The sequence below is a fragment of the Dipodomys spectabilis genome, unplaced genomic scaffold (assembly GCF_019054845.1).
Source record: "Dipodomys spectabilis isolate Male_0828 unplaced genomic scaffold, ASM1905484v1 ptg000098l, whole genome shotgun sequence".
Taxonomy (NCBI): Eukaryota; Metazoa; Chordata; class Mammalia; order Rodentia; family Heteromyidae; genus Dipodomys; species Dipodomys spectabilis.
The window spans coordinates 729,279-756,361 of NW_024870775.1; the positions used below are offsets into that span (position 1 = coordinate 729,279).

Below are 27,083 nucleotides of genomic sequence, written 5' to 3' on the forward strand. Positions count from 1 at the left end.
GCATCTCATGCATCAGAAAATGTCTTCAAACCAGGGTGTGAATGAAGTGGTCCAAAGGAAGGCTTGGCTTCATCCATATGTTTTAGAAACAGCCTGTTGGCATTGGTGGCAGCTCAAACCGCCTTCTCCTCGACCTTTCATGTCCCTCTGTGTGGTGTTGAAGATCACTGGTGCCTAGAGGAAACATATGAGTGCTGCTAGGGAATATGCTGGTCTGATTCACATGGTTGGCATTCTGTTTCCATGAGCTTTCTCCATTTGATAGACTCAGAGCAGACTGCAGGTTATTTTTGCCTCTGTAGCACCAGTACCTTGTTAAAGTTGTTTCTTCATCTATCTACTGAAAGCATTGACAGGAGACTCAGGGTGGGACCAGCTTTTAGGGAAGTTTGGCTCCTGCCCTGTACTGGCTGCCCTGGGCTCTGGATCCCTGGCCCCGTGTGCTACTCTGTGATGGTGGGAAGCCTTACATATCCTCAGTAAAGTGAAGAGGTGGGGCAAAGAGAAGCCCCTGTGGCTGTTCAGTCCTGAGTCAGACCCTGCCTGTGGTTGCATTGTCCTTTACCCAGTTCATGGTTCTCCTCAATGTGAAGCTCTGGCCCCAGCCCCCTATGACACTGTCCTCCCTCACAGTGTCCAGTGCCTGAGTGTTTTCCTGAATCCAGTGAGACATGCTCCTTGTTGTACATGGCTTAATACCTCTGTCCTCTGAGGGATAAATCAACGTGCACTGTTGTGACAGAGGGGGAGATCACTCCTGTGTGCCTTCCCAGAGTGTATAGGGAACAGTGTTGCTGTGTTCCAATGGGTTGTCAAGGATAGGGAAAAAATTCTGTGGCCTCTTTGCAGGGGGTGCTGAGATACTTTGGCCCACACTACCCAGCATCACTGTGGTGAAGCTGCTGGCTGGGTCCAGTGCCTTGCCCTCTGTGTGCTTGTTCTGTGTTATGATGTCAGGTCTTATTTGCATGCTTGTTTATGCAGCTGGTCTGCCTATTCTCATAGCCTGGCCAGTATGGACTTCCCTCAGGTGTCATAGGAACTGTTGGCCCAGATAGATGCCCCAGAGTGAAGGTTGCTTCAGATGGATACACATTGTCCTGGAGGCTGCTGAATGGTTAGCTGTTCTGGGACTGCCCTCCTTTTGAGTGCTCTGTTTACCAAGTAGCTTCTGGCCCAGCTTGCCAGCTTGGCAGTTCTGTTCCCGAAGCCATCTTTCAGCTTTCCAGTCTGGATGGCTTTCACAGCATAGTCTCAAGGATGACATAAGTGTCCTATGTCCAGTGTTCCAGAGAGGAATTTGCTGGGTTACTTCATTATGTACTGTTGGAAGACAGCACAGGGAGAGAGCTCGAGGCAGAGGGTCTACAGATAAGAGACAAGGTGTTGAAGTGGGTACATGGTGGTCAGGAATGCTGGAAGGTACCAGGCATGGTGGCTACCAGGCCTCAGGTCAGCTCCATCCTGGTTGGAGGCATCTTTTGCTCTAGAGCCCCTCAGTGGAACCAGCTTTCTTTGTAGCCTGGCTGTGCCCACATCTGTCAGCTTGTAGCAGACAAGGCCAGTCCCAGGCTGGGAACCTCCCCAAGGAATTGGTTTTGTATAGCTAGCATGAATTCCCCAAGAAAAGGAACTCTATCTCTACCTCCAGGTAGCAGAGGGGAGGTGATGATCCCATACTGTTGGTTCTACTTCCTGTGGAAGCTGCATCTACTAGTCTGTACACACTGGGCCTCAGTGAGTGTCCTGATGCCCCTCTGTTTTAAGACCGTCAATGCATTGAAGAAGCAGTCTCAGAGGTGCAGTGGTACATGCTGGACCAGGAGGCACAAGTGACATGCCTACTGTCTGAGAAGCAGGAGCTGGACCTGATGCACTGGGGAGGGACTCTGCCTTGTGATCCTCCTGTGCTGTCCTCATCCACACATTGCAGGAGAGATACACATTGAGGTCTCTGAAGCCAGGACACTAAGTGTCAGACAGGGTAGCATCTTACTATTTCTGAGCTAGAACTGGAGCTCCTTCCTTTCCTCTGTCTTGAAGTGCAGTGGCCCTTAGAGTGTGATTACAGAGAAGGATTACAATGACCATTAATTTCTCCTGGGTCCAGTGCCATTGGCTGGGAAAGGCATTCTAGGGGCAGAAGGCACACCAAATCAGGCATGTGACTTGTGGAAGGCCATGTGCTTTCCCCAAAAAGCTAGCCCTGTCTAGAGCAGTTATTATCTGAGGAGCATTTTGTCCTTGGAGGAGAGGAGTAGGCAGGTCTCAGTGGGCCCTTGCTATCTGTAGCCATACCAGGACTGCACAGGCTCACCCATTGTCCCATGCAGATGAGGATACTGAGGCCGCAGTGCTGGCATAGAGGCTACTTCAGGACTTGGCATACCCCTGAAGCAGGCATGTATGGTTCATGCTGGGGGCTGGCCTTGCATGTGACACTCTCCTTTCCATAGACAATGACAAGAAGAAAATCAGAAGGTCAAGGAATTGCAGGCCATCTAAGAAGCAAGAAGCAAACCTCAAGCAGAAAGTCAAGGTGTGGTTCCTCACATCAGCCTACATGTGCGTCCTGCAGAAAGCTGGTGGCTGCTCTCCTGCCACCCCAGGCTTTTCTTAGCTGGGAATGCATGTGCACTATGCAGAATGTGATAACATTAGCTGATTGTCCCTGTGTATCAGTGAGACAGCGCACAGGTACTGTGCAGGCCAGTGGAGCACAGCAAGTACTCTGGGAGGCTCACACACTAGTAATAGAAAATCCATAGAAACCTGAGGGGCAAAAACCTATCAAAGATAATATGCAGTAGAGGGTGTAACCCTAACCAGAGTTGAACTGCCAGAACACAACTGAATTGGGTCTCTATGCCAGGCCACCTGACCTGCATGCAGGCTGTGCTGCTTTGCTGGACTGATATGCCTTTAGATCCTTCCTGTCACTTCTGTTGTCTGAAGGAAAGGATTCACCCTCTGTTGGAAGTCTGGCCAGCTGATTCCCTACATCCCCTGTTCCTTTAGCTGCTGGCATTTTCCTTCCCCATTTGCCTTCTTTGTCATCTTCTTCCTGACTTTTAACTCTCCCTCTGCAGCCCTTGGTCCTCCTCAGAATTTGTGTAGACAGCCAGATTTGTCCTCTGTGTCATTTTGTTCTCCTGACTTGACCTGGTACCTAGGCAGAGGTAGCTGCATTGGGCTTGTTGATTGGCTGACTACTTGGTCTTAGTTTTCTACCCATCCTATTCAGTGACTTGTTGAATCCCAAGGTGAGAGATACAGTAAAGTCTGTCCTGTCCTTACAGTTGTATATGTGTGCTGATTATGAGCAGCAGCAGACTTAAGAGGCAAAGAGGTATCTTGGGTGATAGGCACATCATACTGTTAGGGAACTGAGGGTTGGATGGTAGTGAGTTACCACAGACATGGCCTCAGGTGTGTAGTGGGCAGAGATGCTCTAGAAGTGGATGACAAAGGTGTTACCTAGAGGCACTCGGTGCAGGCAGGGTAGGCTTCTGTAGTCACCTGTGGCGACTGAACTGGGAAGTCACTGGTCCTGTGAAAAGCTGGCACAAGATTGTTGTTGCTTGTATGACATTTATTTATTTTTTATCTATTCATTTTTGGTAGTTGTGAAGTTATAACTCAGGGCTTCACAGTTGCTATCAGTTGACCTACCCTGTGACTCATGCCTCCATTCTTTTCTGCTTTGATTGTGTGTGAAAGAGAGAGAGAAACAGAGAGAGAAAGAGAGACAGAGAGAGAGAAACAGAGAGAGAAAGAAAGAGAGAGAGAGAGAGAAGGTGAGAAGGTGCATGGGTATACCGGTGCTTAAACTCAGGGTCTCTTGCATAGCTTTTTTGCTCAAGGCTAGTTAGTGCTCTATATTACTTGAGCTACACCTTTACTTTCAAATTTTTGCAAATTGCAATCCTCAGATCTCAGCTTCTCCTGGCTTTTCAACTTGCAGAAGCAGTTGTCCTGTCTCCTAGAGCTTACTGTCCCCTGTCCTCTATGCCTGCCTCCCACAGGATCTGAAACGGAAGCTATGCAGGAGCAGGATGTAGCATGCAGTTGTCATGAGAAGTCTGAGCTGCTGTGGCTGCCCAGGGTGGATTGCTAGCTGAACTGACTCCCAGCAGGAAATGCACCCTGATGTGGCTGTGCTGCCTCCAGCTGAACTAGTTCCTGGTGCCTCGTTACAGTGTGGCTGTTGGAGTGACTCTTGCCAGTCCTATAGGAAGATGAGGTAAAGTGGACAGGTTTCTCACAGAAGAGCTGGGCCACCAGGAGAAGCTGCAGGAAGCTCTAGTTGACCTGGAAGTGGAGAAGGAAGTGAGGGCCAAGTGAGTGAGCTAAACTTGTGGGGCTGCCTTCTGCTCTGTCCAAATGATCCTGGTCATCTTATTCACACCCAAAATCTGCTAATCTGAAGTTTGGCTGCTGCTGTGCTGGTGGGAATGTATGACTATGAGTTTGCCTGTCAGTTGTGTTGTGGCCAAGGATGATCCTGGGTTGTCTGGGTGGGCCAAGTACCTCAGGGAGGTGGGGAGGAAGGCCTGCCCCAGCCACTGCCAACTGTGTGGATGGTGGAAAGGGTCCCTGACCCTAGGGATGTGGGTGTCTCTTGCTGATGGAAAGCAGAAAATAGATCCTCTCTGGAGCTTCCAGAAGGATCATAGCTGGTACCTTGTGTTTACCCAGTGAAACCCAGTTTGGATTTCTCAAGACTGGATTTATTGAGGCTGTTGAATGTGTGCAGTTGCCCTAGCATCAACAGAGATCTGGCTCAGGGAAAAAAAGGCACATGGCATCTGTGAGAGAGATGTAGTGGGCACTGTGTGTTTTCTCTCAGCCTCTGCTGGTACTTGGCAGGTGCTCTGTGAATAGATCCCATACTGGCAGCATTGAAAAGGAAACCAAGGGTCAGAGAAGCCTCTTCTTACCCAGAATATATCAAGTTTGGTCTGCACTAAGCCTGCTGCTTTTCCCACTGCTTCCCCCTGATGACTCTTGCTGGCCTTGCATGCTGTGCCCAGCACACACCAGGCTACTGTTCATAAATCATGTCCCAGTCTCGAGGAGAGCTAGTGCCTGTCCATCACCTTGGCCCTTGTCAGCTGTCCCCACCTCACTGCTACTTCCTGAGCTGCCCCCATTTGGATGGTGAAGAGTCTATTCTTTCAGGAGACCTGAAGGCTTGGGGTACCACAAAGTCTCTGATCCTTGTGCTGTGCCTCAAATCCAGCTAGTTTATCAGGTGCCAAGACATCTCCATGTCAAGTACCTTTCTGTTTCTCTATCCATAGCATCATTTGTTTTGAAATTAGGGCTATAAAGTAATTGCAATTCTGCAGAAATGATTATTGGCTATGTGAAATTTGTCTGTCTGCACTAAAAAAGGTGCTCAGATCAGACCTGCCATGTGGTGATGTAAAAGCACTGGCTTTGAAAAATTACTCACCTTGTACCTGCTGGCCCATAGATGGCTCCATAAATTCCAGTCCTGTGCTAGGCACCCCAGGAGTGATTGGAGGCTGATCCAATCCACATGGTCCTCATGCCCTGCTTCAATTCCAAAGGAGCAATGAGGATTAGCTTTCTGGAATATGGCTCAGCAATGTGCAAGCAAGTTGGAAAGTGGTGCCCCTTGCCTAGTTCTCTAGGCCTGCTGGTCCTAGCTTGCCCAGCATTGGAAGAAATATGGTTGTGGCATTAAATCCATCTGTATGAGACTTGGCATCCTGCGAGATAGCTGGAAGATGGAGAGCAATGGATCCTCAGGGTTCAGGACTCAGCCTGCACTGTGGGCACAGGCAGCTACAGGACCATTGCACTCTGGTTTTCCTGTGACTTGAACTTGTATCTGTGAGGCCAAGAAGGAATGAAGCTGAAGTATGCCTTGGAACTTTAGCAGCTCAGACCAGCAAGACAGAGTTCGTATGACTGGGCTCAGGAAGGGGCAGAATGGCTTCAAAGGTCAGGAGACTTGGCCTTGTCATTGTCGTCGTCATCGTCAGTTGTACATGGTATTTGTTTGGTCTGTAGTGAAAAGCCCATAGTTGTCTTTTCAGAAGCTGCTGGGGAAGCTGTGGAGAGGGGAGAGATTGGACCAGACCATGGGCTTGAACCTCAAGTCGGTGGGCTGCTGCCCTTACCTCACTCCTTTGGCAGCTGGCTTCTGCTGTGGTCCTGCCTCTGGCAGGCAGCCTCAGCTCCTCGTTTGGGTTTTTTTTTATCTCTCTTTCTGAATGGGAGCAGGAGCTTTTGTTCCACACTGCCCAGGTTTATCATGGTATTTTGACCGTGGGAGGGAAATAGAGCTGAATTGTTCAACTTGTTATTCAAACAAAAGCACAAGTTAGTTAACCTTTGTGGAAAATTCCAACAGAGGAGATCCAGTGTCTATCCCTCTTTCAGGACTCAGTGTATGCTGAGGAAGTTACTGCTTTGGGGGATAGTCATTCCTTTTAGATAATGGTAATCAGGGGTAGTGCACTGAGATTTAGGGCTAGAATCCTATCATGGCTGAACAGTCTTGTCCCACTCTGGTCCCTGTAGCAGACTGTTGCTGATTGACAGCAGGTAGGGAGAAGGATAGAGAGTGAGCTGTAGATTGGAGCTGTTGAGTGGTCTGCCCCTAAATGCTGGTATTGTGACACAGCACAGGGCTGTTCTCATTACTCATCCCTCTGTCTACTGTCTCATCCCTTTGAGGGCCACTGTTTATGTTCTTCCAGCATAAGTTCTGCTTGCCATTCTGCTGTGATCTGCAGACTGGCCACTTCCCATCTTAATCCCTGTGCTCTAGGTCTCAGTGAGGTGGAGGACTCATCCTTCCAGATGAGCCATTGAACATGGGCCGAGGCCCATGTTTGTTTTCTGTGCTCAGATTTAAAGACTTCCAGCTTCCTGGTTCTCTTTCCTGCTGTTCTGGGAAGCAAGGCCAGGACTGAGACTGTTTTATGGAGCTGAGCTGTCATTAATTACGATGTTCACCACTGGCTTAGAAATCTGCCACTGCTCCATGGCTGAACTGCCTTCAGTTCAATGTCTCTTGGCAATACATCTTGACTTCCTTCTTGCCTTTTGAAGTCACAGGGTGCCTTTTGGGCCACTGTTCCCTTTGAACTCCACTTGCAGAACTGAGGCTCATGGAGGCTGTCCCAGCAGGCTGTTGGTGGGGGCTTCTTTCTGCTCCTGGGGCAGCTTTGGTCTGGTGAGAAACCTCTGGGTCTTGTTTCTTGTTATGAAGAGCACAGGCCCTTTGTGCCCATCTGGACTAGCCCTGTTGAGTAGATGGCATACTGGTTTGCCCAATGTCTGCAAAATAGCATTTGCTTCAAGCACTAGGAGCTGCTGCTCTGACCAGAGTAGCATAGGCTTCCATGGCCAGTTGCAATTTCCACTCTCTTAGTCCTTTGCAACTATTTCTATGCCCAAGAGCCCTGTTGTAAGCATGGCTGATCCTTAGGTGCTGTGTGCAACAGCATTCTGTGTTCTCCTCTCTGTCCTGGTCTAGGCCCCAAGTAGGGTTGCCTGTATCTTCTCCAGGACTGAGTAGAAGGGTGAACCTCCCCCAGGTGATGAGGTTCCCTCAGATGAAACACCCCTCCCCCAGGTGGCTGCCCTGCTTTGGTGGCAGGATCAACACAGGAGCACAGTATTGCTCCTGGCTCCTGCTGTGATGAGCTGGCAGGATCACATCTTGTCCTAAGGAAGTATCTTCTGGCCTGACTAGACTTTCTGAGAGGCAGAGGGAGTAAACCTTGTGGTGGCCCTGGTCTTCAGAAGCTCTGTGGTTAGTGGCTTCTGTTCAGGGAAGATTCTTCTGTGCTTTACCTGTTGTCCTGCAGCTTTGTGGGGAGCTAGTATCTTGGAAGCCTCAGTGCTGCTATGTGCCCGTCTCCTGTGCAGCCCTGTCATGTTGTACTTGTCTGGTCAGCCTTGAACTCAGTAGACCTGGGCTCCACGCCCATGTTATACTCTTCTCATGGGGGAGGCAGACCTACTAAATTTTGTCTCACCAGAATCATCTTGAGCTTGAGGGCAGCGACAGCATGTGCATAGCATGTGTGTGAGACCCTGAATTCAGATCGCATGTGCTTCTTGTCACAGCACCAAGAAGTCGAATAAAAAGAATACTTCCACATTAAGGTGGTGTACCTGTAGTCCTAGGTACTTGGAAAGGTGAGGCAGGAGGACTGTTTGAGCCCAGGACTACCATGCCAGCTGAGGTGATCTAGTGTTGAGTCCTAGGTACTCCGCAAAAAACAAATCCCATGGAATTTGGAGAAAAAGAAAAATTTTTTTTCTTCCTCTTGCTTTTTTTGGGGGTGGGAAGTTAGAAGTTTTAGGCCACCTATTGGAACCTTCTGTGCAAGGAAGGTGAGTTGGAAAATCTGTGCCTAATGAGATTGAACATGCTGCAGGGAATGGGTGGAAGGGGTTGTAGGAACAGAGAAGAGTTGGACACTCTCCTGTGGTGTGTCCCTGCAGGCGAAGTTGCTCATTAGTACATTGGAAAGTCATGCCCAGGTATGTGTGACAGCTAGTTCAAGGACCCACTCCTAAAGCAGCTGCACCAGTGGCCTGGGAGTGTGGCCTTATTGAAGGGAAGGGGTGCACTTGTACTAGGGCCAATACTAGCGACAGTACTAGGGCTTGAATTCATGGCTTGGGCATTGTACCTTAGATTTTTTCCTCAAGGCTGGCACTGTACCACTAGAGCCACAGCTCTTCTTCCAGCTTTTTTGGTGGTACGTTGGAGATCGGAGTCTTACGATCTTTCCTGCTTTGAACCACAATCCTCATATCTCAGCCTCCTGAGTAACTAGGATTACATGCATAGGCCACTGGTACCTGAACATTTATTTTTCTTTCTACCCTATGTTTTTATTATCTTTAGTTGTCAAACGGGTTACCAGTCATTTTGAGTACAGTGCCTCTTATTTGGTCTTTTTAGCCTTGCCATCATTTATGGTAGTCAGATCAAGCATTGTGGCTACCACTAGGTGGCACTGTTCCCTTTTTTCTTTTTTTCTTTTCATATAGTTTTAATTGTAAAAAATACCGTACAGAGGGGTTAGTTACATGAGTAGGGTAATGAGTATATTACCTATCGAGCATTATTACCTCCTATTTTGTTTTTCTCCTACCATATCTTCCCTCCCACCTCTCCAACTCCTCTCTCCCCAAAGTTGTAAAGTTCGTTTTCAACATCGTGTCTTATACATCTCATTGTTACAATGAGTCTACCTGTATCCTTATTTCAGCACTTTATTTCCCTTCCCCTCCCCAAATTAGAAAAATATTTATACAAGATGCAGGGAACCAGAATCAAATACAGTGAAAATGAGTTATGCCATGGAGGAAGAACATCATCTTTACAATTTGGATTTCTGTGTCTGAGAAATCCAGAGGGATTAGGGGAGGTGGAGGCAGATGAACAAGTTGGCTGGGTAGGTCAGTTAGAGTAAAGCATGAGGAAGAGGCTTTGGACTGTCTATCTCATGACTGTCCAGGCTGTGATATGTCCTGAGCACAAGGTCACATGGCTTGGGGGAGCTTAGGCTTGACATTGAGAGTCACTGGGTAGAGAATGACAGTAAGTATATATGATGCTGTGATATGGGACATCAGGGCCTAGTGTGAGCCTGGTGTTTTGGGTGGTGGCTAAAGGATTTAAAGTTGAGGGCAAACATGGACAGTGGCCATATGATGAACTTGGTCTCATAAGGTAGTCTGTCTAGAGAGTGACAAGTATGGAAAATGGATGAACAGAGACCACTATTAACTACACAGGGCTGAATAGGGGATCTAGAGGAAGAGTGGAAACAGGCCTATAGGAAAGATAGGGACAGTGCAGTTCATCCAGGACAGGAATGCAGCTGCTGTTCATAGAATATTAGCTATTTTAGTAGAGTAAGGCAAGGACATGTACATATCTCACAGTTAAAGCAAAATGTCACTCATTTATGATTGAAATCTCAGCACATGGGAAAAATGGGAAACTCAGTAACTGATTGATTCCCAGTACTTGTGCCTGAACTCAGGGCCTGGGCACTGTCCCTTATTAGCTTTTTTGCTCAAGGTTGGTACCACTTAAGCTCCACTTTTGGCCTTTTTTTGGTGGTTAATTGGAAGTGAGAGCCAGGCAGACTTTCTTACAGGGGCTGGTATCAACCATGAATCCTTAGATCTCAATCACTTACATAGCCAAAATTCCAGGTATGAGCCACAAGGTTTATATAAAACATACAATAAGCATAATACTGAATTTTAGACTGATGGTTGCCCTGACACTGAGGATGAGACAAAGGTGTACTGAACATCCTCAACTGTGCAGTCAGGTAAGGGAAAGGAGGTCATGTCAGACCAAAGCGGTAAAACTCTCTCCATTTAGAGAACACATAATTATATAGGAATTCTCCAGATATCAATAAAAAGTTATTTGCCTAATTAACAAGGTTAACCAGGGTCACTGGAACCAGGGGACAATGGACATTCCATATAGTAGCAGTTTACAATAACATCAATACAGGCTGAGAATGTGGCTTAGTGGTGGAGTGCTCGCTTAGCATGCATGAAGCCATGGGTTTGATTCCTCAATGCCACATCCACAGAAAAGCCAGAAATGATGCTGTGGCTCAAGTGATAGAGCACTATCCTTGAGCAAAAGAAGCTCAGGGACAGTGCCCAGGTCCTGAGTTCAAGCCCCAGGACTGGCAAAAAATAATACCACAAAACAGGAAATACCTCTCCCTCCTTGGCCTTCCCCTCCTCTCTTGCAAGTACCCATTTTTTGTTGGCTTTGACTTAGTCTTTTAAAAGAATTATACTGTTTGTGCTCTCCACAGTCTCTTACACTTAATTAATTTGTAACCCATTGCTTACCACCTAGTGTGTTTACTTGTAGATTTGTAGGCTGCCAAAAATGTTGGGAAACCATGCAACTTACATTTCTCTGGGTCTGGTTTGCTTTGCTTAATGTTGAGTGAGAATGCAGGCAAGAATTAAGTGTATATACCACAGAATTGAGATATATAAGGAAAGGGGTGGGTTGAAGGAGGGTGAAGATGTTCAAATGGCAACACAGATCAATATGCATTGTACACATGGCAAAAAATTCAAAACACACCTTAAAATTATGTAAGGGAAGGGGGTTTGGATGGTTGGGAAGGGTGGGTAAGAATGTTGAAAGGGAGCGGTGATGGCAGCGGGGGCTGCGGGTGGTCAGGGCTCTGGGCCGGGGCAGTGGCGCCATCTTCTGCCGGGGGGCCGGGGGGCGGCCAGGAAGGGGGCCCCCGAGGGTCGCAGGGGACTAAGGGAATGGCCTGGAGACTGAGGAACTGGATCCTGGGGAGCTGCTGCTGGAGCTGGAGCCCAAGCCTGAAGAGGAGCTCCCATGTGCCCGCCCCCCTCCCTGGGAGCTCCGGGCCCTGGGCCTGGCTCGGGAATGCCTGGCAGCCAAGAGGAGGAGGAAGAGCCGGGACTGATCGAGAGTGATCCAGGGGACAGCACCATTGAGGACTCGGAGCTGGAAGCGATCAAAGTTCACCTCAGGGAGATGGAGGAAGAAGCTGAGAAGCAAAAGGAGCTACAGAACGAGGTAGAGAAGCAGATGAACATGAGCCCACCTCCAGGCAATTCTGGCCCAGTGATCATGTCTATTGAAGAGAGGATGGAGGCTGATGCCTGCTCCATCTATGTTGGCAATGTGGACTATGGTGCAACAGCAGAAGACCTAGAAGCTCCCTTTCATGGCTGTGGTTCAGTCAACTGGGTTACCATACTTTGTGACAAATTTAGTGGCCATCCCAAAGGGTTTGCATATATAGAGTTCTCAGACAAAGAGTCAGTGAGGACTTCCCTGGCCTTAGATGAGTCCCTTTTTAGAGGAAGACAAATCAAGGTGATTCCCAAATGGACCAACAGACCAGACATCAGCACGACAGACGGGGGTTTCCTGCTACCGTGCCAGGACCACAAACTACAACAGTTCCCGATCTTGATTCTATAGTGGTTTTAACAGCAGGCCCCGGGGGCACGTCTACAGGAGCCGGCTAGAGCGACATCATGGTATTGCCCTTACTAAAAAAAGTGTGTATTAGGAGGACAGAGAGGGGGGAAAAAAAGAGGAAAGAAGGGGGAAAAAAGAATTAAAAAAAAAAAAAAAGAAAAACAGATGACCTTGAGGGAAAAAAATATTTTTTAAAAAAAGATATACTGTTGGAAGGGGGGAGAATCCCTTAACTAACTGCTGAGGAGGGACCTGCTCTGGGGAGTAGGGGAAGGCCCAGGGGTTGGGGCAGGGGGCTGCTCATTTACTCTGGGGATTCGCCATGGACATGACTCAACTGTGCAAACTGCTCCCCATGTTTCCCTGCCCCTTTTATTCCCTTGGGGGCTGCTCAAGGGTAGGTGGGCTTGGGTGGTAGGATGGTTTTTTTTTGTTTTTTTTTTTTACCCAGGGCTCTGGAAGGACATCAAACTGTTCTGCTTGTTACCTTCCCTCCATCTTCTCCCTGCCTTTCCCAGACCCCACCTGCCTGCTCCTGTCCTGCCAGGTCTACCACCCACCCCACCCCTCTCTCCAGCTCCCTGCCTCTCCAGATTGCCTGGTGATCTATTTTGTTTCCTTTTGTGTTTCTTTTTCTGTTTTGAGTATCTTTCTTTGCAGGTTTCTGTATCCAGAAGATCTCCGTTCAGCTCCCAGCAGCTCCAGTGTAAATTTCTCTTCCCCCTGGGGAAATGCACTACCTTGTTTTGGGAGGTTTGGGTGTTTTTGTTTTTCAGTTTTTTGTTTTATTTTTTTTTCCTTTGCCTTTCTTTCCCTTCTTTTGGAGGGAATGGGAGGAAGTGGTAACAGGGAGGTGGGAGATTGGATTTTGATTATTTTTTTTAGCTCATTTCCAAGGGTGGGAATTTTTTTTAATGTGTAATGAATAAAGTTGTATTGAAAATTAAAAAAAAGAATGTTGAAAGGGATGGCATTGATCAAGATGCAGTGTACTCATAATCTGCTTCAGTGAATGGCAACTTCTTTGTCAGTACTTTCCTTTGCCTCAGAGCACTGCCTGAGTGCTGTGAACCTCTTATTTTTTAGTTTGCATGGTGGTTTCATCATGTAGGCATTAACCACTGATGATCCAACACTGCCTTGGCCTCTGTTTCTCTAGGTGAAAAGCCCCAGCCTTTTGATCCAGCCTTTGGCTTTCTGGGGCCCAGCCCCAATCTGAGGCTTCCATGGGCTGCCCCTCATCAGCCAGCTCAGCAACACACAGCAAGTGTCATCACTGGGGATCTCAAGAGTAGTAGCAACTGCGCACAGGCCAGACCTGCCTAATGGTATCACAAGGTACTACTTTCATATAGTGAATTTCCAGTGCTGCCAGAGTGGCAGTTTACTTAACTATGTCCTAGCAGGCTTTTTTGGATAGAAATTAACAAACCAGTTTCTAAAGTTTGTATAGATGTGTGTAGAATGGGCAGGATAATTTTGAAAAGGATCAAGTTCAAGAAAGTTACAAAGTGCTTGGGACACTGAAAAGTTGGGACAAAGACAAGACAGATAAATGAATATAACAGAATGAAAAGTTCAGAAGTAATCAAGAATATAGTGTCCATTATTTTTTTAAATTGAAAGTGTCATGATAATTCAGTGAGAGAAAGAGGATCACTTCAAATGGTGGTACAACACAGAACATCTGTGTGGAAGTAGATGAGCCCAAACTGCAGCTTATACACCAAACCGAACTCCAAATGTCATGTAGGCCTATAAAGAGAAGCCAGAACTCTGAAAACATACAGAGCATGAATTAATTATACTTGGGAAAAATAGTGTATTGGACTTTAGTTTGCTTTCAAAGGGATCTAACGAAAGGACAGACTATTGTGTATTGGCAATGTGTGTGTGTGTGTGTGTGTGTGTGTGTGTGTGTGTGTGTGTGTGTGTGTGTGGCTGAAGATGTATACCAAAACTATGTAAAGATTTCTTTTCTCTAGTATTGGGGATTGAACTCAGGACCTAAGTACTTGCTGAGGCCAGGTTAGAAAGGCAGAAGTTGGGGTTCAGTGGTAGACTACCTGCCCAGTATGTACATGGTCTTGGCTTTGAGCCCCATCTTACTTTTTTGAACTAGCACTTTTTTGAAAAATTGATTTATGAGATGTGGTATATGATAGCTAAATAAGGACATGAATAGCTGTAGCATTAGTAGGCCTTAGATCACAGGGTACTGAACTGGTATGAATGTTCCCTAAAGACTCAGGGTGCTAGAGGAAGAGGGTGGAATCTTTGAGATGTAGGGCTTGGTGGAAAGAGATTTATGTTATTGAGGTATGCCCAGGAAGGGACTCTCGCCCTCTCTGTCTTTGCCACCCCATTGCTGGAAGTTGAGCAGGCTCACTTCTGCCAAGGTGCACAGTGTTGTTACAGGACCCAAAGCAGTGGTGCCAACTGACACAGACTGACACCATGAATGAGTGATCATCTGTTGTTGGTAGAGAATAATACAGAATATATGTGTTGCTGTTGAGCATAGAAAATGGTACAAATAGTCACTTTGGAAATAATTGACAGCTCTTTGTGCACTTGAAACGTAACCCAGCAATTCCGCGCTTAGATATTTACCCAGGCTACAGTGTAGCCTCATAAGGACTTGTTTAAAGACACTTATAGGAGCTTTATTTATAGTATCAGCAAAGAGCAGAAACAGAGAGATGTGTGTCAGCAGGTGACAGGATATGTGAGCATGGTACATCTGCACAAGGAATAAAATACAGAGCAGTGAGGAGCAGACATGCAAGAGACATGCTGAGAGGTGAAGCTTGAATTCATAAGATTTGTGATTCCGTTTACCTGAGGTGTTGTAAAAGGTGACACCGACTGCTTTCAATGGAAGCACTACCTGGATGCATATGCAATATTGGTGAAGCTTTTTTTAAAAAAATACATTTTTATTGTAAAAATACTGTACAGAGGGGTCACAGTTACATGAGCAAGGTGATGAGTACATTTCCTATCAAGCATTGTTACCTCGTCCTTTGTTTTCCCCTACACTCCCTTCCCTCCCCCACCACCCCTCAACCTCGCCTAAATTGTAAAGTTCGTTTTTCAACAGTGTCTTCTGTCTCTCATTGTTACAATGGGTCAACCTGTATCCCTATATAAGAATTTTGTTTTTTCCCTTCCCCTCCCCAAGATAGAGAAGTGTATATACAAGATGCAGGGCACTGACATCAAATACAGTGAAAACAGGAGTTATGCTGTGAGGGAGGAACGTACAAAGAAACAGAAAAAAATCACATGGTATAATATAAATACATTAAAAACAGTAGCAAGAAAGAAAAAACCACTTGTGTCCCTATCTTGGGGTTCATTTCGCTTAACATCATCTTAGCTGGTCATATGTACATAGCTTTTGAACTTTTCTGCTTGTCCCAGACATATACTAGTTATTGCAAATAAGGGAAACCATAGGACCTATGTTTCTTTGGGCCTGAAAGACTTCACTTAGTACAATTTTTTCCAAGTCTTTCCATTTCCTAACAAATGGGGGGATGCCATTCTTTCTGATGGAGGCATAGAATTCCATTGTATGTGTGTGTGTGTGTGTGTGTGTGTGTGTGTGTGTGTGTGTATCACATTTTCTTGATCTATATATCTACTGAGGGGCATCTGGGTTGGTTCCATATTTTAGCTATGGTAAATAATGCTGTAATAAACATATTTGTGCTGGGTAGCTTTAGTATGGTCTTGTTTGTGATCATTTGGATAAATGCCCAAAAGTGGGTCATAGGGGAGCTCTATGTGGAGTCTACTGAGGAACCTCCATACTACTTTCCAAAGTCATTGAACAAGTTTACACCACCACCAACAATGCAGTAGGGTTCCCTTCCAGCCAATGCCCTTCACCATCTGTTGTTATTTCTTCATAATATCCATTCTAACTGGGATGAGGTGGAATCTCAATATTATTTTGATTTGCATTTCTTTTGTGGCTAGAGAGGTTGAGCATTTCTTCATATATGTCTATTGGCCATTCTTATTTCTCTTCAGAGAAGTTTCTCTTTAAGCCTTTAGCCCACTTATTTATTGGGAAGTTGTTTCTTTGAGGATTTGTTGTTGGAGGATTTAATTTTTTGAATTCCAGGTATATTTTAGATATGAGACCCTTGTCCGTTGTATGGCTAGTGAAGATCTTCTCCAATCTGTGAGCTTTCTATTGATCTTGCTAACTATGTCCTTTGCCATGCAGAAGCTTTGCAGCTTCATGCAATCCCATTTGTTCAACCTTTCTTTGATTTGTTATGATTCTGGGTCTCTACTGAAAAAAATTCAGCCTGTGTCTAGGAGCCCTAAGGTTTTCCTATTCTGTCCTGTAATGTTTTCAAGGTGTCTGCTTTGACTTTGAGGTCTTTCATACATTTGGAGTTGATTTTGGTGCAGGGTGATATATGAGGATCTAACTTGAGTTTTCTACAGGTATTTAACTAATTTTGCCACCACCATTTACTGAACAGGCTGTCTTTCTTCCATTCTATTTTTTTAGCTCCCTTATCAACGATTGGGTAGCTATAGGTCTGTGGGGTTCATTTCTGGGTTTTCATTCTATTCCATTGGTCCTGAAATCTGTTTTTGTGCAGTACCAAGCTGTTTTGATTACTAGGGCTTTGTAGTAGAGTTTGAAATTTGGTATCTATATTCTTCCAGCACTGTTTTTTCTGTTAAGGATCATTTTTGCTATTTGGGGTCTTTTATTGTTCCATATGAATTTTTGGATTGGTCTGTTTCATTAAAGAATGAGGTTGGATTATTGATAGGTATTGCATTGAATTTGTGCTGTGCCTTTTTCTAGAGTAGATCCTTTGTTGTGTCCTCCCATTGTCAGTGCCCAACACTTGCTCTGTTGCCATCTTTTGGAGTCATTGTGGTGCAGGGTGCACTGAAGCAGACCCACTGTACCTGTTGCTCCCTTGGTGGCTGGCTGCTGGTGGTGAACACCACCTGTGTGTCTCCTGCCCATATTTTGGCTGGATGGTTGACAGCTATGTTTGAGACAAAAGTCCTAGGCCAGAGTCTATCAATTCCAACCTATCAGGTCCAGCCCTTTGCCCAAGGAAAGAAAACAAAAACAATAGGGAAAGGTAGGAAAGGATTTTGGTGAAAATATCCATTTTGAGAAGATGGAACAGAAACATTTCAGCTCATCTTTGGCGTACAGAGATAGGTGAGCTTGTAGGTATAAGTAGCAGAAGAACTGGGGTGTTTGAGTTATGTGTATGTAAGCAATTTTGATTAATCAGAGCAGTCTGGTTGATCATGACCTCAGCTCTGGTTATGTAGCAGGGTCCTGGAGAGATCCTCATCCCTGGAAGGCATGGTACGGCTGTACTTGTGCTTGTAGGTGATCATGTCCAGTGATGTCTGTGAGGCTCTGTCCTTCCTGGAATCAAAGGTGACTGCAGGTTTAAGACAGGAACTGGAGACATTTAGGCACTTTTTCAGGGAACCTGGATGTTGTAAAAAGCTGTCAAGGAAATACCCAGTTATTATCTTTAGCCATGAAAGAGAATGACAGGTCATGTGTCACTATTTAGGCAAATCTCTTTAGTGACGTGAGAGGCTTCTATGCAGTGACAGATATTAGATATACTGAAACTAGCAAAACTCCTGTCATTTGGTGAGACAAATTTTCATAGTCTCTTGCGTTGACATGTTTGTTTGGGTGTGTGCCTGTGTGTGTGTGTGTGTGTGTGTGTGTGTGTGTGTGTGTGTGTGTGTGTGTGTAGAGATGAGTCAGAGTTTCCTACCCTGGCTGACTTTGAAACATGATCCTAAGATCGTAGCTTCTTTACTAGCTAGGATTACAGGTGTGAGCTACTGGCACAGGCTCTAATGATGTTTGGTTTTTTGTTTGCTTGCTTGTTTTATTTCTTGTTTTTAAGTTTTAAAGAGTTTACTTAGTAAAGAGAAAGTAAGGCAACTTAGAAAAATGAGCAGCAGGACCAAAAAACTGGTTGTCCTTCTAATGATGTTTTTTTGATAAGTGAAAATACTTGATTTTGATTAGATCTACCTAGTTTGTCATTTTTTTCTTTTGAGTGATTTCTCATAGGCTGCATGGTTTCCCTCATTTGTACTAATTAGAATATGCCTATAAATCTTCATGTAAACCTAATGGATAGCAAAAGACAATAAATTACACTTGGACATGATTGATTTGAGGCGGACAGAGGTCTCAATAGCTATGTGCATATATGATCATATAAAATGCTTATTGAAATGAACCAAGAAATGGAAACAAGAGGTTTTTTATTGTACTGTTTGTGGTTCTTTTTTCTTTCTTTCTTTCTTTTTTCTGTTTTTTTATTTCTGTACCCCTTGTCTTTCATATAAGTGTATCTGATTAGGGGAGGGGGGTAAGGAGGAGGCACAGAAATGGTGGAACAAAGGGTGAACCAATTCAGCAATGAAACCCACTAGTCACTACATTGGAAATGATCTATACAACTTGGGGGGGGGCAGGAGAAATGGGAGGGTAGGATTAAGGATCATCTTCTCCCCACAAGTTTGTCAAGTTTCAACATTTTTGAAAAGTTCAAATCTTTAAAGAGCTTTGAATATCTTTATCACTTTTGTCAAAAAATCTGTTGTGTGCATGGTGGTCTATTTCTTATGCTGTTGAGAAGAGTGTGTGTGTGTGTGTGTGTAACTGGGGTTTGAACTCGACCTTGTACTTGCTAGTCAGGCACACTACCATTTGACCCCCAACCCTAGCCATATACTGACTGTAAAAATGGTAGTACTGCTAGCCTTCTAATTTTTTTAAGATTGTCCTGCTGTTAAAGATTTGCTTGTTTAAAATATGTTTTAGAAATAGGTCATTGATATATGAAAAATGCCTTGTGTATGATGGTTTTACAGTGAATTTATGGATTAGTTTGGAGAGAGTTGTCATCTTAACCACAAACCTTCCAATCCCTGACACAGCATACCTCTACATTCATGTCAGTTTTTTCAGCAATCCTTCATAATTTTAAATGTACTGCCTTTACAGATTGTGTTTGTTTACAGGTGCCAAGTCTTATCAATTCATGAGGAATAATGTGTGCTCTTACAGCTAATCCAAAGAAGAATTAGAAGTATAAAATGTCTTCAAAATTTAAAATAAGATATGGAACTCTGAGATGAATTCTTAAGTATATGCCACCCTGGGAAGCAAGTTAGTATCCTGAGGCCTATATGCAGCTTCAGTTTACAGGACAAGCTTCTGTAGCAGAATTCATTTCTCTTAGACTCCCATTTTTTTCAACTCATGTTGTGAATAGCTTGATGGTAATATTAGCTGTGTGTGGTAGAAAAGATACAATTTTCCCTTTTATTTGTGTTCATGTTCAAGGCTTCTGAGGCCAAAATACTTCCACTTTGTAATTGTGAAGTGCAGGTTTCAGGGTGACCACTGCCTTTTTAAGTCTGTTATGCCAATTGGCATGACTCTTGTCTAGTCACAGCACTTAACTAATCACTGCTGGATAAGCATCTCTGAGTAGTTTTACCCACACTTAGATCAGGAGGCTTCTAGAAAATAAGCCTTCTTCCTGCCCATTAGAGGTCTGTTGGTCCCTAGTCTTTGTTTTGTGGTGTGAGGGCTCTGGTTGTGTATTCGTCTTCTGAGATTCTCAGCAACTCAGCCTGCGTTGCTGTTCTCAAGAGGAGCTCAGGGTTTCAGATGGGCCACCAAAAATTGAGAGCTACACTCTTTCCAGCAGAGTGAACTTGGTTCCTGAATACCAGGGCTTCTTGATCTCCCCACCCCCCATCTTCCTTTTTCATGTGCCCTGTTCCTTTTGATCTGCTGTCCAGTGTCATGCTGGCCTGAACAGTGTGTGGTGAGTATAATATCTTGCCAGAGCTCTTAGGGGACATTTCAGTAACTTACTCCACTCATTAGCTTATTCCCCCCACACACAATCTAAGTTGTCCTATGTTTTATTTATACATAAATAGCATGTATTACATAAAAAGTATGTATTCTCTTTACAAGAAGATTACATAGTACACATGACATTAAAGCTCCCTGTATTGCCACTCCTGACCCCAGCTCTGACATGGCGGTGAGCAATCCATGATGTATTTGGGGTGCAGCTTTCTAAAATATGTTCTGTAGTAGTAGTAGTAGTAGTAGTAGAGCTGGGTTGAGCTATGTCCCCAACCCTAGGGTAGATAATGTAAGAGTATCCTTTGTACTCCTTTCCTAGGATGCACATTTGTGCAAGCACTTTGGTACATGCAGTCATGCTCTCTGCTTGAGCCCTTTGCTAAGCATCCTTTGTAATGGCTCATGTGATTGGTCCTTCTGCAAGAGCAGTGTCCCAGCCTCTGTGCCTTTGCTGCCTTGCTTAATCCATAGGCAGGGCTTGAAGAATAGGAGATTCTTCCTGTAGTTCTGGAGACAATTCTCTACCTCTGAGGCTGGCTCTTTTCCTATCTTCTCTTTTTCTTTGGTCCCGATCTTGGGTCCAGAACCTGGATACTGTCACTGAGCTTTTGTGCTCAAGGATAGGACTCTACCACTTTGAGTCCCAGTGCCATTTCTGGCCTTTTGGTAGTCAACTGGAGAGAAGAGTCTCAAGGATTTTTCTGCCGTGGCCTTGCTTTGAACTTTGACCCTCAGGTCTCAGCCTCCTGAGTGAATATCTGGGATTACAGGCCCAGTGACTATTTTGCTTAGCAAAGAAAGTTGATTTTTATATAACCTGTGCAGCCCAAGAGAACTCACTTCTCTGTGGAAGCGAGTGGTAAATGGTGAGCAGTGAGTGCTGGAGTAGTACTGAGGAACACAAAGGAACAAGCTACAGTGAACCCAACAGTCTCTGCGGGTATCTGGATCATTAGCCAATCCTTAACAGTCTCATTTAGTGTCAGATGGTAATTGTGACATCATTTTGTCCAATGTCAGCTTGAGTGCGGCTGGTAAACCCTTTATATGATCTCTACTGTTTTCCACAGAGGCATGCAAGTCTATGATTCTGTCAGACTGAGGAGTTTAGAGTCATACCCAACAGCAACCACAGAAAGGAAACCAACACAGTAATGGGGCCACAGAGTTAAGAAATGTAAGACTATATAAAAATTCATTTTCAGAGATCACATTTCCCCCTCACTCAATTAGCTCCCTACATAGGCTAAGTGTGAATATACTATTAACTGAGCACCACAGACATTTGAGTGGAGTTCTTATTAGATGGCAACATCTAATAAGAGAGAATATTCTCAAGGATTTTCCTTCCTCAGCTGCTTTCATTGTGTGTGACAAAGTTAGGTGTTAGGAAAAACCTCAATATAGGAGCACATGTAGGTATGGAGCAGACATTTATGCCTCCTCACTAAAGTCACTTTTACTATCCTCCTGTTATTACACTTATGAAATTGCTTCTTTTTTCTAGGAAAAGAACTTGTCTGTGCTTCAATATGCATAAGAAAAAAACCCCCACAGGTCTTTCACTGAAAAGATCACTGAAGATGCAGAGGATAGACATAGTATGTGATGACCCTTCCTCTAGGAATAAAGGATGATGAGGAAGACATTGCGGTCTGAGGTACCTCAGTGAAGAAAGAAATGGCTGTGAACCTTCTGTCCCAGCAGAGCTAGTCGGGACATTGGGTTCCAGTCAGGTGGGGCAGCTGTCAGAATGTGTCTTGTCTCCTGGGACTGTCTTCATGTCTGGGTCGAGTGGGACTAGGGATTCTTTGGTTTCTGTGTCTGCTCACAGGTGAACATCTCAAGTGCATGTGGTGCTTTCTGCTCTCCACAGTGACATGTCCACAGCTGCCTTGTCAGGGAAAAGGGTTTTTTGCTAGGCTTCCTGAATACTCTGTGACAGAGAATGGGCCCGCCCAGCCTCCTCTCCTCCTGCTGCTGCTTGCAGCAGGTAACACTACCACACAGTGTTCCCTGGTAGCCATGGACCAAGTGTGCCCATCAGTGCTTTCTGTGCGGATGTTCTAGAGCTTACCAAATTCTTGCTCTTCCCAGTGCTGTCAGGAGGAAGTTGTGTTGCCAAAATATCTTAAAAGTTGTGCAAGAGTCCCCGGGGCATGAATCCCCAGCATTGGCTCCATTAGTTAATTCAGGTGACCTATTTCTTAAGAGCTTAGATGGGTTCTCTGATCTACCCCCGATTTGTCTAGGGAGGGTTCTCCCAGGGGTCTGTCTCCCCCATATTCTCTTGAGTGCTGGCCAGCAGTTCCTTCCACCCCACCTGCCAGGGTGCTGGCTAGAAAATGAAACCCGAGGACTCTGTACAATGGTTTGCACACGGGTTGGTGGGTGGGTTGGTTTTTCCATCCATGTCTGCATTAATTTAGACCATTTGTGTGTAGTCATTGGGCAAAAGAGAGGAGATGGGCTGGCCATGTTCTTTGGATTGAAAGGCTCTCCCTCATGGATTCCTGAGCAAGAGAGCTTCTGGTAGGACCTTTTGTGTACTTCCAGCCCAAGGAATGGTCTCTTCAACATGTACTCCTGGGTAGTTCTTCCCCAATGGACCCAGGTAACCGCTGGAATATGCCCTTCCCTTTGTGTGTGCCTTTGCACTCCTGACCTCTCAAAGTCCATGCACCCTGGGAGAATGCAAAGAGGATTGCCAGGCTTTCTCTTTTACCCTGTGAGTTTTGTTCTCTTTCATTTCCCATTGGGACACAGAGACCTGTGACCTGAATCAGAGCTTTCCTCCTCCTCCTTTTTGTCTTCCTACTCCTACTCCATGTGCAGATAAGAAGCCACCAGCAAGGGAGGTGAGCAATCTAGAATAAGGTTGTCTAGTCTGTTGGCTGCCAAGAACAAGGAGAGGTATGGGGCGGGGGTGTCCTCTGAAAGCTAGCTGTTTGAGGACTGTGCTCCCTAGTAGACAGGCCCAGTGACTGTACCACCTTGAAAATGACTTGAGTCCACAGATTAGAACTGTTTGGATTGGGGTGCGGGGGGCGGGGGGAGGTTGGCTAGAGAGTGGTTATTGTGTACCTTGTTTTCCTAGAAATAAACTTTAGTTGTAAGAAGAGTAGATATAAAGGAAACAGCAGGTCATATGGGATAGAAGGCAAAGGATTAGTGAGGCAAAGGGCAGGTGTGTGGCAGGGGCTGGTGCAAAGTGGAATTTAGCTCTAGAGTTGGCTGAAGAGTAAGGAGGAAGTTTCCATGTATGTAGCAGATTGTGGTCGAGGCATTTGTGCTGGTGCCTATTGCTCTAATGCTGAAGATGATGAGGAGTTGCCAGTGCTGGCCACAGTGCTGGTGTAAGGTCCGTGGATGCTTAGACAGCTGGAGCTGGTCCTGCAGCTGCAAGCAAAGCAGAGAAGATCCAAAGTCCATGTTGGTATAGGGATACAGTCCTGCCCACTGCCTTGCAGAAGGAGCTCTGCTTACTAAGGTACCCTGAGGTCGATGTAGGTCCTGATGACACTCATGAAGTTATTGACCTTTCATGATGTCATCTCCCCACCACACCCAAAAATACTCTGCTGTCTGTTTTCCATATAGTATGCACACTCCTCCTCTGTGCTTGAATAACCTTGTCTTGTATACATAGTAGGATTCTTTTCTTTCCCACAGAGCCAAAGGGCCAACCTTACCCTCAAGTGTGACTGATGCATCAAGAGGTTCCAGATATTCTGGGCATGTTTTTGACATATATATCCAGCCCTTCTCTCCACTTAACTTTTCGTTTCAAAAGTTATCTTTCAAAATCTTCAGTGAGCTTTGAGTTTTTTGCATGTGCATCCAGCCCTTCTTCCCATGCTATTTTTCCTTCCAAATGATATCTTCTGTATTCTCTTGTCTGGTTGAAGGCATGTCACACAGCTCCTGAAGAAAATATAGGGATAGGGTTGACAGCAATTCTTTGATGTCCCCTTTCTGGGTAGTGCCCATGTCTGTCCCCACCCAGCCCAGCACAAGTTGTTGGGGTCCTGGGTCACAGAGGAGTTCCATATGGAAGGTTCCCTAGTTGGTTCAGTTTAAAGCCCTCCCTTCTAAAGGAAGCCTCTCTATCTCTCTACCAGTTGGACACTGGTCTGTCAATTCTGTCTTACAAGGAAATTGTGTTGTGCACATATACTTGTGCATGTTGTTACCTACCTACTTGCTTGCCTGCCTGCCTTCCAGTACTGGGGCTTTGAACTCAGGAGTCTCATGTTCTTACTTGGTTTTTCTTTGTTTTTTGTGGGTTTTTTGTTGTTGTTATTTGTGTTGTGTTGCACTAGTGCCTAAAACTAAGGGTCTGGGCACAGTCCTTGAGGATATTTGCTCAAAGGTATTGTTCTAATCCTTGAGTCACAAGCTGTACTTCTTAGGTTTTTCTCTTATTTTATTGTAGATAAAACTTTCATGGGCCTTCCTGCCTAGGCTAGCTTTACATCGTGATTCTCAGCTCTCCATTTCTCAGTAGCTAGGATTACAGACAAAATTTGAGCCTTTTATTGTTCATGGAGACAATATTCTAATTTATGCTAAAATATTTGGTCAAGATTTTGAGTCCCTCCTCCTCCCTCCTCCCTCCTCCCTCCTCCCTCCTCCTCCTCCTCCTCCTCCTCCTTCTCCTCCTGTTGCGAAGCTTGATTTCTGGGCTTGGTCACTGTCCCTGCACTCTTCAGCTCAAGGTGAATGCTCTACCACTTGAGCTACCAAGCTACTTCCAGTTTTCTAGTGGTTGATTGGAGACAAGAGTCTCACAGACTTTCCTACCCAGTCTTGCTTTGATCCATGATTCTCAGATCTCAGCCTCCTGAGTAGCTAGGATTATAGGTGTGAGCCACCAGCGCCTAGCAAGAGTCCAGGTTCTTCTAAGACATGAATCAAGAGCTTACAGAATTTGGTCATGCTGTCTTGTAAGATCACTTGTACCTCAAAGGATACATGAACAGGCCAGAAATATTCACAGTATATTATGGAGTATATTATGTGCTTTCTGTTTCAAAGTCTGTGTGTAAAAACTGATTACTACCTTGGTTTATGTGACAATAAAAGGCAACTTGATATCCCTGGCAGAAAGCATCTATGAACTCCATGGGCTGGAAGGTAGTCAAGCACAGTTTACACAGGGATACTAAAAAAATTCTCTGCTATGACTGAATCTTAAGTCCATTTTGGCAGTTGGGAGAAATGGCATTGGCTGAGTTCACAGTTTGTATTTCCTACATGAAGATTTTTGAGAAGTTCAGACATTAATTTGCTTGCATTAGTTTCTTCCCTGGGTATGAGCAGTGGGGGTGACAAATCTAACTTGTTGCTTCTCAAGAGGAATAGGCAACTTCATACATAGAAAGTTTGAAGTGTGTCTTTTTTATGGATTTTGTATCTCAGGAGGTTATTGAGGGCTATTGTTTGCTTAGGTGTAAGGTCGAAGTAGTTTCTGAGAAAATACATGTACCTCATACAGTGGTACACGGATTAACAAATCAGTCAGGAAACACAGAATCACATAAAATCATGGCAGTCTCAAAGTATACAAATGCTTCATGAACCAGATTTCTTCCAGAAATTGGAGAAACCAGATTTCTTCCAGAAATTGGAGTTTTTACCTAAATGGCCAATTTTTATCCAATGCTTGTATAAGGCTATTACACTTAGCCTTACTTGGAATCTGACTTCTTTTCCTTAACACAATCATAATGGTAGAACACTTACTTGCTTTGAGGAACTGGGATATCAACTGAAATGAAAGGAATATAGACATCTGCAGGATGACTTACACTTTAATTTTGACCTATTTGCACACGCTCTTAGTAGTCTGACTGACTATTGGAAAGATATGAGAAATCATGGCAAAGTCAAAAGGATCTCAAAACCAAAGGTAAGGTAATTGTATAGAGAACCCCAGCAGTCTTTTCTAGATGTGTATCTCAACTCTGTTTAGGTCATTTATCAGTCATGAAATACTTAATCCAAACAACAGGAGATCCCTTGCATGCAGATTTTAATGCAATCCTACCACTCGTAAGTGTCCACTTGCAACAGATATTAGTTGTTAAGGGCCTACTCTTCTACCACACCAGCAGCAGAATCTGTTGTGCACAATGGACATTGTGGGAGTTTCCTGAGACTGGTGTTACTGTTGTGGGTGAACTCAAACACACATTATGCAAACGCCTTACCACTTAAGCTGTGCTCCTGAGTCCCTTTTTTGGCTTTTCTTAATGTTGAATAAGGTCTCGCTTTTGGCCTTGATTACTAGTGTGCACTGCGATCTTCTAACGATTGTTTCTCAAGTGGCTGAGATGGCAAGTGTGCACTGTCACACCAGGTGTTTTATTGGTCAAGGTGGGTCTCATGGACCCAGGCTCAGGCTGCCTTGAAAGGCAATCTTCCCCCTCTAAGCCTCCTGAGCAGTAAGACTATATAGGTGTGAGCCACTGCAAATCAACTGTGTTTTCTTTTTTTTTTGTGGGGGGGGGGGGGGTCCGGTCGTGGGGCCTGAACTCTGAGCCTGGGCGCTGTCCCTCAGCTCTTCAGCTCAAGGCTAGCACTCTACCACTTGAGCCACAGTGCCACTTCCAGCTTTTTTTTCTGCTTATGTGGTACTGAGGAATCGAACCCCAGGGCTTCATGCATGCAAGGCAAGTGCTCTACCACTGAGCCACCTTCCCCACCTTCCCAGCCCTCAACTGTGTTTTCATAACTAAACCTTATTTAAAAAGAGATAATGGAGGGGGGGAAATGAATGCTCTAAAACATAGTTTTCCAAACTATAACCAGTGAGTTATAAAACCAACTTACTAGATTGTGACCAGCATTTTTATGGGAAGGAATAGAACAGGATAGAAAACATGAAAAGGAAAGCGTCCATTATTTTGGTGAGACAATGCATTACAAGGAGTATAAACTCCATCGCAAGGAGTGTAAACCCCATCACAAAGTCATTACGTTGAATACTTACAAAATTGTGAAAAAAAAAATGTTTAATTAGAATTTACCAACTGAAAGAACCCTCAAAATTACAAAGATTCTAATCATAACTTATTCAATTGAAGACAAGGGGGCACTTACGGCAGGGAGTTCCCCACATCCCCTCGCCCCACTTCAGTG

At 45.0% G+C, this 27,083-nt stretch overlaps 1 protein-coding gene and 1 pseudogene across 1 annotated transcript in view; one reads left to right on the forward strand and one right to left on the reverse strand.

Annotated features, from left to right (window-relative positions):
- The first annotated feature begins 11,206 nt into the window (after nt 1-11,206).
- Nucleotides 11,207-12,141, forward strand: LOC122113637 (annotated as a pseudogene).
- An 11,671-nt stretch (nt 12,142-23,812) lies between these two features.
- LOC122113639 overlaps nt 23,813-27,083 on the reverse strand; it is a 39,993-nt gene continuing 36,722 nt past the window's right edge. The window contains exons 10-11 of the mRNA XM_042686706.1: nt 25,686-25,710; nt 23,813-23,864 (exon numbers count right to left, since the gene is read on the reverse strand). The gene's annotated coding sequence lies outside the window, so the exon portion shown is untranslated. The remainder of the gene's footprint in view (nt 23,865-25,685; nt 25,711-27,083) is intronic.